Source organism: Benincasa hispida, chromosome 6, assembly GCF_009727055.1.
Source record: "Benincasa hispida cultivar B227 chromosome 6, ASM972705v1, whole genome shotgun sequence".
Taxonomy (NCBI): Eukaryota; Viridiplantae; Streptophyta; class Magnoliopsida; order Cucurbitales; family Cucurbitaceae; genus Benincasa; species Benincasa hispida.
The window spans coordinates 38,504,747-38,518,246 of NC_052354.1; positions in this window are offsets into that span (position 1 = coordinate 38,504,747).

A 13,500-nucleotide genomic window follows, 5' to 3' on the forward strand; every position below is an offset into this window, starting at 1 on the left:
TAAAAACCTTCGTTATCTTAGTTTTTGTCCTATTTCTTGGGAGCTCTTTAAAAAGAAAAGGAGCGTAAATTTTGTGGGCAGTTATAAAACTAGTATGACTCGAAGTCTAAATTAACCTTGCCATTTTATTTATGAAGTAAGGGATATATATACCCAAGGAAATACAGAGAAGAAAAAAATATAACTATACATCAGTAAAAATACATCATAATACTCCCCTCAAGATGATAGTAATAAATTGATTACTCCCAAACAAACCAGTAAACGATGTAACAGGCAGTGGCTTTGTAAACAAATCAGCCAATTGAAGATGAGTCCGAATGGACAACAACTTCACATTGCCTTGAACAATCCGCTCCCGAAAAAAATAAAAATCTAATAGAATATTCTTTGTCCACTCATGAAAAAATAGGTTAGTAGCAATACGTACAACACTAGTATTATCACAAAAAATCAAAGGAGAATGCAATGTAATATGCAACTCTATAAGTAATTGATTCAGCCAAATAAACTCACTCATTGTTGCAGCTAATGCACGGTACTCGGCTTCTGCAGAAGATCGAGAAACAGTATTTTGCTTTTTAGCCTTCCAAGTAACAAGAGACTCACCTAAGAAGATGTAAACACCAGTAGTAGACTTATGAGAATCCAAACAAGAGCCCCAAGTAAAGGTCTTAAGTTGAAAAGAATCAGACTTCTTAAGGAAAAGTCCTTGTCCTGGAGAGCCCTTGAGATACCTAAGAAGGCCATGTGCGGTAACAAGATCAGAGTATCTCGACTTAGCTATAAATTGACTAAGTTTATGCACAGCAAAAGTGATATAAAGACGAATAACGGTGAGATATATCAACCGGCCATTTACATCCAATTGTATGTTTACTAATGGGTATAGGAACAACAGACCATGTATTGTTTTTCTCCATAACAAGAAGCTCATTATGAATAGCTTGTCTCCAATGAGCATGAGAAACAACCTGGTGATAAAAAGAAGGCTCGAAAACAACTGACACATTTATAACAAAATGATGAAAATCAGTAGTTAACCCATCGTAGCTCAAAACATTTCACAAAGAAAATTTTGGAGGCAAGTCAGAAGGACTAGAAATTCCAAGTAAGAGATTAAAATGATAATCTCTTAAATAAGATGGTTGTTTAAGTTGTCTTGAAGACCGACGAGGAGGAATGGAGAGAACTCTTTCGATGGAAGGCATAATAGTGTTGCCACCATTATCAATAGTGTCCGTAGCAATATCAACTAAGTTGAAACAGGTGGATGACCAAGGTTTACAATAGTATTGCCAACATTTGAAGGGGAAGACTGGTCGTCATTTTGTGAAGGAACAAAACTCAAATAAATAGCAACATGAGTTAGAACTGAACGATCTTATCATGAGTAGGTGCTGAAAATCGATCAACAGGTGGACAAGTACCATTGAAATCAAAAGAAGTTTACAAATCTAAGACATGAAACAATTAGAAGTCTGGCTTTGTAATGTAACCTAGTGAAGGGGGAACATAGTTTAGTGAAAAACATCTCAAGAAATCATGAATTTATGTTTTTCTATGTCATATACTTTGAAACCTAAACACCGACACTGTTGAGGTTGATGTCTTGAATTTCGTGAGTCTTGTAGCTTGTAATTGTAATATACAAACATTTAATTTATTTAATGAAATATGATATATTTTATTCAATATTTAGTAGCATTAATCCACAAACCAATAAACCAATATCCAAGGTTATCATCTGTAGCTTAAACATGTATGTAGAGACATACAGGTGGATCATATATAAGTGATAACCCAAATGGTCTATAGTAGATGGATAAGACCAAGTACCTTATCTTGGTGACATTACAAATATGACCCGCTTTATAGATGTTACAATTATTGTAAAATGTTACAAATAGTCAAATCCTGATAATTCATGTAGAGACATGTGAGTCAGGGTGTTCAATACAAAGAAGTTTTAATAAGACTGGACAATGAAATGACTAGTCCTGTTATATAATACCGTTCATAATAAAGACATACATTTCACGAGGATGACCATAGGTGGCATGACTTGAATCCTGAGTGAGTTGTGAACTCTTGCCTATGAAAGCGTTCCTTTGATTTGTATAGGTTAGAGTGGCCAGATCATTGACTCAATAAGCTTACCATTTCGGGGATTCGTCTGATTAGGGAGTTGGGAACACAGCTATACAAGATGGATTTCACACCTTCCTTAACGTCTGGGTAAATTGATAAATTGCTCCCTTAGGGGTTGATTCCGGGACTTGAACACTGTAGCGCCACACCTTCTCTTGGCTCGAGAGGAGTTTGGTCATAGTTGGACTATGATTTTATTGTTCATTAGAGGGATGCATGGTACTTAAGGAGTTCGATGTAACTATAGAGGCAAAACGGTAACTTTGGCCTAGTTGTACTTATAGGCAATTTGTGAAGGGTTATAACATTGTTGATTGGTTATATCCAATGAACACAAAAATACATAGTCCGAAGAGTGCAGTTGTTGGTCTTTAGTGGAGTGACCGACAGTTAATGGATGTTGGGTAATTTAATTAAAGAGTTTAATTAATTATCTAAGTACCATTAGAGTTTTCAATCTATAGGTCCATAAAGTCCCATCTATAGCTCAACAGGATTATTGGGAATTAATTTTGGATTGATTTGAATTTTTGAAATTAATTATATATGATATAATTAAATTAATTATATATGATATAATTAAATTAATTATATATGTGATACAATTAATATAATGTATTTGAACATTATAATATAAAGTTTTTTTTAGAGGAAATAAATATTTGAATATGATTCAAATATTAATTATATGGATTGGTTTCATATAATTAAATTTAGTATAAATATAATTTATATTAAATACCACAAATGATTGAGAGAATTAAAACTATAGGTTATATTGTATTTGATACAATATAAAAACTATAGGTTATGTGTTTATTTGATATAACATATAGTTATATATATATATAATATTTAATTAAATTTAAAATTATTTATTAATTTTAATTTAATTTTGAAATTGAAAGGGAGGGAAATAACTTCCCTCCTCATTATTCTCTCAGTTTTTTAAGTGGTGAAGGTTACAATTTTGAGGGTGTCTTCATCTTCTTCGCGTTGTTTTTTACAGAAAGTGAGAAGAGATGTTCTGTAATTTCTCCAAAAAATTCCCCTCTTTCTCATCCAAAATTATGCAAAGCCCACACCTCTTGCTATTCTCACCCTACCCTAAGGAGAATACAGAGGATGATTTTGTGGTGGAATCTTGGATCAAGGTTTTCTTGTTCGTGATCATTCATGGAGAATGGGATTTCGTGAAGATTTGTGATCTTCAACGGTATGTAATTTCTTCTCTATTTTCCTCTTTAAACACAATATTTAAATTTAGAATGAATGCATAATTTTCTATTTTGGTTCTGTAAAAATTGTATTCTATAAAAAAATTGAAAATTGGGCCGATACCCACTTCCACTACGAAACATCATAGTTCCTTCAATTGGTATTAGAGTGCAGGTTTTTTATCCAAATTTTTCCATTTTTTAGAATTATTTTTATAGAACTGATGGGTTTTGCATTCAATATGTTGATGACTATAAGAAATGAATATGATGCAATTTTTTGATGTTTTAGGATTGGATTTTGGTTTTTTTGCTTTATTTTTACAAATTTTGATTTGTAAGGGCTCGATGTTTTGGACATAATTAAAGTTATAGAGTATGCAGTTCATTGTCTTGTATCGTTCGTGATTATTCGATGGGATTCTGGAGAAAACGAAGCCAAATTCAGAGGAATGTCCATTGAATTTGCAATTTAACTTGGAAAAACACAATTGATGTGTGTAAATTGTGAGGCGTTATGGTGTGAGTTTGCGGTGATATGTTATGCGGTGATCATGCGAGTTTTCCTAACAAGACCCAAGGATAAACCTTTTTAGGTTTCCTGGTAAGTCCAGGGTTGAACACAGGGACTACTAAGTAAATATGCGGCATACTCTTTGATTCTATTGCGGTGGTAAGTAAATGAAGTGGATAGTGTTTTGATTGAGAATTTTCATATGCGACGGAGTTGAACGCGTAGTTGATGAAAGCGTAGAGTTACAATGAGTATGCGATGAAGGGGTTGAGAAGGGGTTTAGCTAACATTTCCTACACACAAATATTAATACTACAATTCTCAATGCAGATGCCATTATTCTTATTTCTAGGACACATGTGATATGTATACGAAACAGTCGATAGGACTTATTTCTAAGCCTCTACTCTTGTCTATGTGATGATGAATAATGCACACATAAAACAAGGTGACCGAATACAATCATTCCTATTTCTAGGGTGCATGGATGTGTATATAGCAATAAAGCTTATGTCTAAGTCCCTATTTCTTGCTTATGTGATTTTAATATGACTCTCCCAAGCCTGGATTCTAATCTGACTCTTTCAAGCCTAGATTCTATCTTTAGATTACTCTCTCAAGTATGTTCAAATGATGAATGACGCATACATAAGACAAGATGATCGCATAAAATGTAAATCTTAAGTCATGCTAGCTAAGTACTTCTCAACCCATTCAGAAATTTAGCTACTCATGCGTGGTATGGAGAGATTGAACATAGATTGAAATGAGATTTCTATTTTTTGTAAATAAAGAACTGAATAAAAAATAACAAATAGATTTGAGAGATAAGAAGTCTGGTAAGTAATGTCTTGCTTCCTGTGGCCTTTTACATTGCTCTTGTTCACTCCAACTCTGTTAAAAATGTGTATTCTTGCTCTCGCTAGTGTTGGCCCTCTCTCCTTTGTAATGCTTATCGATAGTCTCTCGATCTGTCTGGGAATGATCTCTCGGTTTCCTCATCTCCTTGCTCTTCTTCGTGCTCTAAGTATATGTATGAGTATGTGCGTGAACAAACTAACTGATTCTCTACTCCTAAGCTCGTTAACCCATTTACACTAGTGACCTTCGGTATTTATAGAGCTCAAGGTGAAGCAGCTTTTCTTGCTAATGATTGCAATGATGGGCATCATTAATTCCCCTGCTCTGATTCGCCGATTAGTGGTCACTGAAAGTTGAGTGTACTTGCTACAGTGTGGCTTTAACGGCTTGTCAACTAAATTCGGATTCGACCGTTATTAGCTTTCCGTCCCATCATGATTTATTATGCTGTCACCTTGATGCGCAATCTTTATGCGGCCACCTTTTTAAGAAGTTTCGCACGATCGCATGACTTGCGGTCGCATTGTTCCTTGATATGCAGTCTTTATGCGGCTGCCTTTTTAAGAAACTTCTCACGATCTTATGTCTTGCGATCCCAATCTTTAAGCGCACTGATGTCTTGTTCCTTTGGACCACAATTTCATATGCGCCATCACAATGTTCCTGCACAAAATACATAAATTAACTGTTTTTATACGATGGGCGCTTGCGATCGCAATTCCTTTCAGTTTAGTGCTTTCGGACATAATATTGCTTATTTTACCATTGCATTCTCTCATTGTTTTACTTCTTTGAGCTGTAATAACGTGTATTTCTACCAGTTATCACAACCCCAGATTTAAAACAATGCTTGTCCTCAAGAAAAAACTAAAGATTTTCTTTAAAAAGTCAACTGCCTTTACGCTACCTAGACTTCTCAATGTGCCTTATTCAAATTTCATGAACCAATGCCTTCTTAATTTCTCTCCTGATCTTTTCCTAAAATATTTATACTCTTTAGGGACCGCAGGTTTAACCTTAAAAAAAAACTTTACTGGTTTCCAGGGCATCGCATGATTTATTTTTAACTTTCTCCAATCGAGGTGTTCCAAGTGATTTTTACCCTTGCGTGATTCAGATAATCTTTTTGTTATCTTGTGCCGATCCAAGTGTCTCGCCTTCATTTTGGCTTGCCCCCACGGGTGTCATGCAGGCATCCAACTACGAGCAAGGTAATCTTTCTCAGTCAAAACTCATGCCCATCTCTTTATTTGGCAGCAGAGTAGCGATCACTTTATTTATGAGTTGATCACGATTCCCACCTTTGTTTTTGCTTGTCCCCACGGGTGTCATGCGGACATCCAACTACAAGCAGGATCTGATCTCAACGTTATATTATAATAAAAAAAAATATTTAAATAATAAGGTTGAAAATAACAATACTAGCACCCCCAAATTTACACACAACATTGTCTTCATTGCTGATAGACGAAATAACTCATGCGATGGACTTAGAAAATTTCATAAAAATAGTTTTGAAGGAAAACTGGTAGATCGTTAAATTATAGAAATGTTTTATGAATTCCCCTGCTCTGATGCAACGATTAGTGGTCACCGAAAGTTGAGTGTATTGCTACAATGTGCTTAACGGCTTGTCAACTAAATTCGAATTTGACCGTTATCAGCTTTCCGTCCCATCATGATTTATTATGTTGTCACCTTGATACGCAATCTTTATGCGGCCACCTTTTTAAGAAGCTTCCCACGATCGCATGACTTGCGGTCGCATTGTTCCTGGATATGCAGTCTTTATGCGGCCGCCTTTTTAAGAAACTTTTGATGATCGATGTCTTACGATCGCAATCTTCAAGCGCACTGATGCCTTGTTCCTTTGGATTGAAATTTCATATGCGCCATTGCATTGTTCCTGCACAAAATACGTAAATTAACTGTTTTTATGTGATGGGCGCTTGCGATCACAATTCCTTTCAGTGTAATGCTTTCCTACATGATATTGCTTATTTTATCGTCACATTCTCTCATTTTTATACTTATTTAAGCTATAATAACTTGTATTTCTACCAGTTATCAACAATCAACACAATTTTAATTATTGATGACCTAAGATTTATCTTGATGGTGGATCGCCCTCCTGTTTCTGCTCAAAATGCTTCTTGAAACGTTCGGGGGGCATATGAACGTTAGATAAGGGCAAATGAAAAGGACCGAACGTATATCTTGGCAAGCCTTTCTAAAGTTTTGGCCAAGAAGAATGAGCCCATGATATCATGGAGTCCCTATGGGGGATGTTCAGACAACCGTCCGCACAACTCAAGCATGACACTCTAGAAAACATCTTCAATGCTCGTATGCAAGAAGGAGCATCTGTTAAAGAACACATTTTCAACTTGATGGTCCACTTCAACGTGGCGGATATGAATGGGTCTTTCATCGATGAAGCCAGACATGTTAGCTTCATATTGGAATCTTTATCTAAAAGTTTCTTGCAGTTCTGTAGCAATGTTGTTACGAACAAGATTGACTACAACCTAACAACTTTGCTCATTGAGCTATAGACTTTCCAATTCTTGAGGAAAACCAAGGAACAAAAGGGTGATGCAAATGTTGCTTCATCCTCTAAGAAGTTCTATAGACGTTCATCCTCTGAAACTAAGTCTATGTCTTCTTCTTCTGACACCAAAAAGTGGAAGAAGAAGAAAGGTGGAAACGGGAAAGCTAATCCATCAGCTGCTACCCATAATGGCAATAAGGCCAAGGCTATAAAGGGAATCTGCTTCCATTACAACCGTGAGGGACATTGGAAGAGGAATTGTCCTAAATACTTGGCAGAAAAGAAGAAGGCCAAGCAAGGTAAATGTGATTTACTTATTTTGGAGACTTTTTTAGTGGAGAATGATGATTCAGTCTAGATAAAGATTCAGATGCTACTAACCATGTTTGTTTTTCATTTTAAGGAATTGGTTACTGACGACAACTGGAGGCTGGGGAGATGACGATGCATGTTAGAACTGGCCACGTCGTCTCAGCTGTGGTAGTGGAAAGACTTTGGCTTACTTTACAAAATAGATATATATATTATTAGAAAATGTATTTGTATTCCTAATTTAAAGATGAACTTAATTTCTATAAAGTGTTTAATTGAACCACAATATTCTGTATATTTTTCTATGAATAAAGCGTCTATTTATAAGAATGATATAGAACTGTGTTCTGCAAAGCTAGAAGATAATCTTTATATGCTAAGACCGTTAGCAACTAAAGCCTTCCTAAATACAAATCTTTTTAAAACTACTATAACAAAGAATAAAATATTTAAAATTTCTCCTAAGGAAAATGCCTATCTTTGGCACCTGAGATTAGGAAACATAAATCTCAATAGGATTAAGAGACTGGTCAAGAATGGACTTCTAAGCGAGTTAGAAGAAAATTCTTTACCCGTATGTAAGTCATGTCTTGAAGGCAAAACAACTAAAAGATATTTTACTGGAAAAGGTCACAGGGCCAAAGAACCCTTAGAACTTGTACATTCAGACTTTTGTGGTTTGATGAATGTTAAGACAAGAGAAGGGTTTGAATATTTCATCACTTTTACCAATGATTATTCTAGATATGGGTATGTTTATTTAATGCAACATAAGTCTGAAGCCCTTGAAAAATTCTAGTTCAAGGCTAAAGTTAAAAACACATTAAATAAAACTATTAGAACATTTCAATCTGATTAAGGTGAAGAGTATTTGGATCTTAAATTCCAAAACTATTTGATAGAACATTGAATTATATCCCAACTCTTGCAACTAGTACAACTCAATAGAATAGTGTATCAGAAAGGAGAAATTGAACTCTGTTGGATATGGTTCGGTCTATGATGAGTTATGCTTCCCTATCGGACTCATTTTAGGTTATACAATACAGACTGCAACTTACATTTTCAACTGTGTTCCGTCCAAAAGTGTTACTAGAACACCTTTGGAATTATGGAATGGCTGTAAAGGTAGTTTACACCATTTCAAGATCTAAGGTTGCGCAACACATGCGTTGGAGGCAAATCCCTAGAAATTGGATCATCGTTCAAAATTATGCCTCTTTGTAGGTTACCCTAAAGGAATGAGAGATGACTACTTATATGATTCTAAGGATAATAAGATATTTGTATTGATAAATGCTACCTTTTTAGAAGAAGATCACATAGGCGAGCTCATCCTCTGCATTAAAATTGTGTTGAGTGAACTTTCCAATGAAACTATTGAACCTTCAACAAGAGTTGTTGAACTTCGATCATCTTGTAGGTCAAGTCCACCTCAAGTATCGAGGGAGCCTCGATATAATGAGAGGGTTGCAAACCCACCTGTTTGTTATATGGGTTTAATAAAAACCCTAACTATCATAGATGATGGAGAAGTTGAGGATCTATTGTCTTGATCTATTGTCTTACAAGAAAGCAATGAAGGATGTTGACAAAGATGAGTAGATCAAAGCTATGGATCTCAAAATGGAGTCTATGTACCAATTTTGTTTGGGATCTTGTAAATCAGCCTGATGGTGTTAAACCTATAGGTTGCAAGAGGATCTACAAAAGAAAACTAAGTGCTGATGGAAAGGTGCAAACCTTCAAGGCTAGACTTGTGGCAAAGGAATATACCCAAGTTTAAGGAGTCGACTATGAGGACACTTTCTCACCTATTGCCATGTTGAAGTCTATCTGGATCCTCCTGTCCATTGCCTCATATTATAACTGTGAGATTTTGCAAATAGACGTCAAGACTGCCTTTCTGAATGGCAATCCTGAGGAGACCACTTATATGGATCAGCTTAAGGGATTCATAACCTAAAATCAAGAGCAAAAGGTTTGCAAACTTAATCGGTATATTTATGGATTAAATCAAGTTTCTCGATCTTGGAATATAAGATTTGATACTGTGATCAAATCTTATTATTTTGATCAAGATGTTGATGAGCCTTGTGTATACAAGAGAATTATCAACAGTTTGGTAACTTTGCTAGTATTGTATGTAGATGATATCCTACTCATTGGGAATGATGTAAGTCTATTGACTGAAATTAAGAATTGGCTAGCAACTCAATTTCAAATGAAAGACTTAGGAGAGACGCAGTTTGTTCTTGGCATTTAGATCTTTAGAGATCAAAAGAACATAAAGTTAGCCCTATCTCATGTATCGTACATTAACAAGATATTTGTTAAGTTCTCGATGCAGAACTCCAATAGAGGTTTACTCCCATTCAGAAATGGAGTTATATTGTCTAAAGAACTGTGTCTTAAGACACTTCAAGAAGTTGAAGAAATGAGATGGATCCCCTATACATCGGTTGTTGGTAGCATTATGTATGCAATATTATGTACTAGACCTGACATTTGTTATGCAGTAGAGATAGTCAGTAAATATCAATGTAATCCAGGATTTGATCACTGGACCACCGTTAAGAACATCCTCAAGTATCTATAGAGAATGAAGGACTACATTCTCTGTATGGCTCTAAGGATCTGATCCTTACAGGATACATGTACTCTGATTTTTAGACTGATAAGGATTCGAGGAAATACACATCAGGATTAGTGTTCACTCTTAATGGAGGAGTAGTAGTCTAGAAGAGCACCAAGCAGGGGTGCATTGCTAGCTTCAGTATGAAGGCTAATTACGTAACGGCTTGTGAAGCTGCTAAGAAAATTGTATGGCCCAAAATTTTTTTGACAAGTCTGGAAGTAGTTCCAGACATGTCAAAGACCATCACTCATTATTGTAATAATAGTGGTGTTGTGGTTAATTCTCAAGAGCCTAGCAGTCACAAGCACGAAAATCACATAGAGCGGAAGTATCATCTCATTCAAGAGACTATGCATCGAGGGGACGTGATCGTCACACAAATAGCTTCAGAGCACAATGTTGTTGATCCATTTACGAAGGCCCTCACGGCTAAGGTGTTTGAGGGTCACCTAAAGAGCGTGAGTCTACGAGACAGTTCACATTTAGTCTAGGGCAAGTAGGATATTTTGTACTGTGGCGTATTATTCCCTACTTTATTGTTTTATGTGTACATAATAGTATGACTTTTATGATGTACACTCCACTAGCTTTAGGACAAGTGGGAGATTGTTGGGGTTGATGCCTTAAATCTCATGGGTTCTATCGTTTGTAATTGTAATCTGCAAACATTTTATTTATTTAATAAAATATAAGATGTGTTATTCAATATTTAGTAGCATTAGCCCAAAAACCAATACACTATAATCCAAGGTTATCATAGGTAGCTTAAATATGTATGTAGAGACATATAGGTGGATCATGTTTAAGTGATAACCCAAATGGTTTGTAGTAGATGAATAAGGTTGGGTACCTTATCCTGGTGATACTACAAATATGACCCGCTTTGTAGATGTTACAATTGTTGTAAAGTACTACAAATGATCTGATCCTGATTATTCATGTAGAGACATGTGAGCAAGGGTATTCTATACAAAGGAGTTTGTATAAGACCGGACTACAAAATGACTAGTCTCATTATAAAACACCATTTATAATAGAGACTTACATTATATCAGGATGACCATAGGTGATATGACTTGAATCCTGAGTGAGTTATGAACTCCTGCCTATGAAGGCGATCCTTTGATTTGTATGGTGAGAGTGGCTAGATTGCTGACTCAATAAATCTACCATTTTGGGGTTTCGTCTGTTTAGGGAGCAAGGAACACAACTACATAAAACGGAATTCACTCCTTCCCTAACGTCTAGGTAAGTAGATAAATTACTCCCTTAGGGGCTAATTCCGGAGATTGAAAAATATGGTGTCACACCCTCTCTTGGGCCGAGAGTGGTTTGGTCATAGTTGGACTATGACTTATTGATCATTAGAGGGATCAATGGTACTTAAGGAGTTAGACAAAACTACAGAGGAAACACGGTAATTTTGGCCTAGCTGTACTTACGAGTAATTTGTGATGGGTTATCATACCGTTGATTGGTTATATCCAATGGACAAAGAAGTATATCTGTAGTGCGAAGGGTGTAGTTGTTGGTCTTTACTAAAGTGACCGATAATTAATGGATGTTGGGTAATTTAATTAAAGGGTTTAATTAATTATCCAAGTACTATTGGAGCTTCGATCTACAGTTCCATAAGAGTCCCTCCATAGCTCAATAGGGATTATTGAGAATAAATTTTGGATTAATTTGAATTGTTCAAATTAATTATATGTGATAACTAAATTAATTATATATGTGATATAATTAATATAATGTATTAGATACATTATAATATAAAGTTTATTTGAGAGGAAATAAATATTTGAATATGATTCAAATATTAATTATATAGATTGGATTCATATAAATAGATTTATTATAATTGTGATTTATATTAAATACCATAAATGATTAAGAGAATTAAAAACTATAGGTTATATTGTATTTGATACAATATAAAAACTATAGGTTTTTTTTGGTTTATATTTGATAATAACATATAGTTATATATATACATATAATAACGTAGTTATTATATATATATATATATATATAATTATTATTATTTAAATTAAATAATTTATTAATTTTAATTTAATCTTGAAATTGAAAGGGAACAAAATAACTTCTCTCCCCATTATTCTCTCTATTTTTTACGTGGTGGGGGTTCAGTTTTGAGGGAGTCTTCATCTTCTTCACGTTGGATTTTACAGAAAGTGAGAAGAGATCTTATGTAATTTTTCTCTCTAAAAAAAATTCCCCTCTCAAACTCTTTCCCTCTTCCAAAATTCTGTAAAGCTCACACATCTTGCTATTCTCAGCTTATCTTAAGGAGAATATAGAGGACGATTTTGCGGTGGTGTCTTAGTTTCTTGGATCGAGGTTTTCTTGTTCATGATTGTTCGTGGAGAAGGAGATTTCGTGAAGATATGTGATCTTCAAGGGTATGTAATTTCTTCTCCCTTTTCCGCTTTAAACACATGTTGTAAATTTATAATGAGTACATAATTTTCAATTTTGGTTATGTAAAATTTGTATTCTATAAAAAAAAATTAAAAATTGGATCAATCCCCATTTCCGTTATGAAACTTAACATTTTTTCGCGACATATGTTACTGCACGAGGATGAAACTTTGAGCAATGAGAAGACAATGTAGAGACAAAACAAAGACACCCAAAAGTGCACAAGGAAGAGTAATCTACAATATACTTGTGTAGTTTGTAATAAGGGGTTTGCCAATCAAGGAAGAAAGAAGGAGTTCGGTTGATGATGAAAGTAGTAGTCAAAACACACTATCTCCAAAATTGAATAAGGTCCCTGCATTGAAACATAAGAGCTCGGTGAACATTCAACAAATGTTGATGCTTTCTTTCAACAACAAAATTTTGTTCTGGTCTTTCTACACAATTGAATTGGTGAAGAACTCCTTTAGAAAAGGAAACAAAATTGTGAAGAACATTTCATGAGCATTATCAGATCGGAAAGACTTAATAGAACAACCAATTTAGTTTCAACAAAAGTGAAAAATTTTGGAGCAATAGCCAAGGCATCAAATTTTTGTTTCATCAGTAAAACCCAAATGTAACGTGAATAGTCATCCACAATGGTGAGAAAAAATTTGTAACCATTATGTGTCAAGATCTGATAAAGACCCCAAGTGTCATAGTGAATCAAGTCAAACTTTTTATTTGCAAGACAATTGTGAGAAATAAAAGATAATCTTTTTTGTTTAGCAAAATGATATACTAAGCAAGAAGAAACATCATTCTTTGAAGA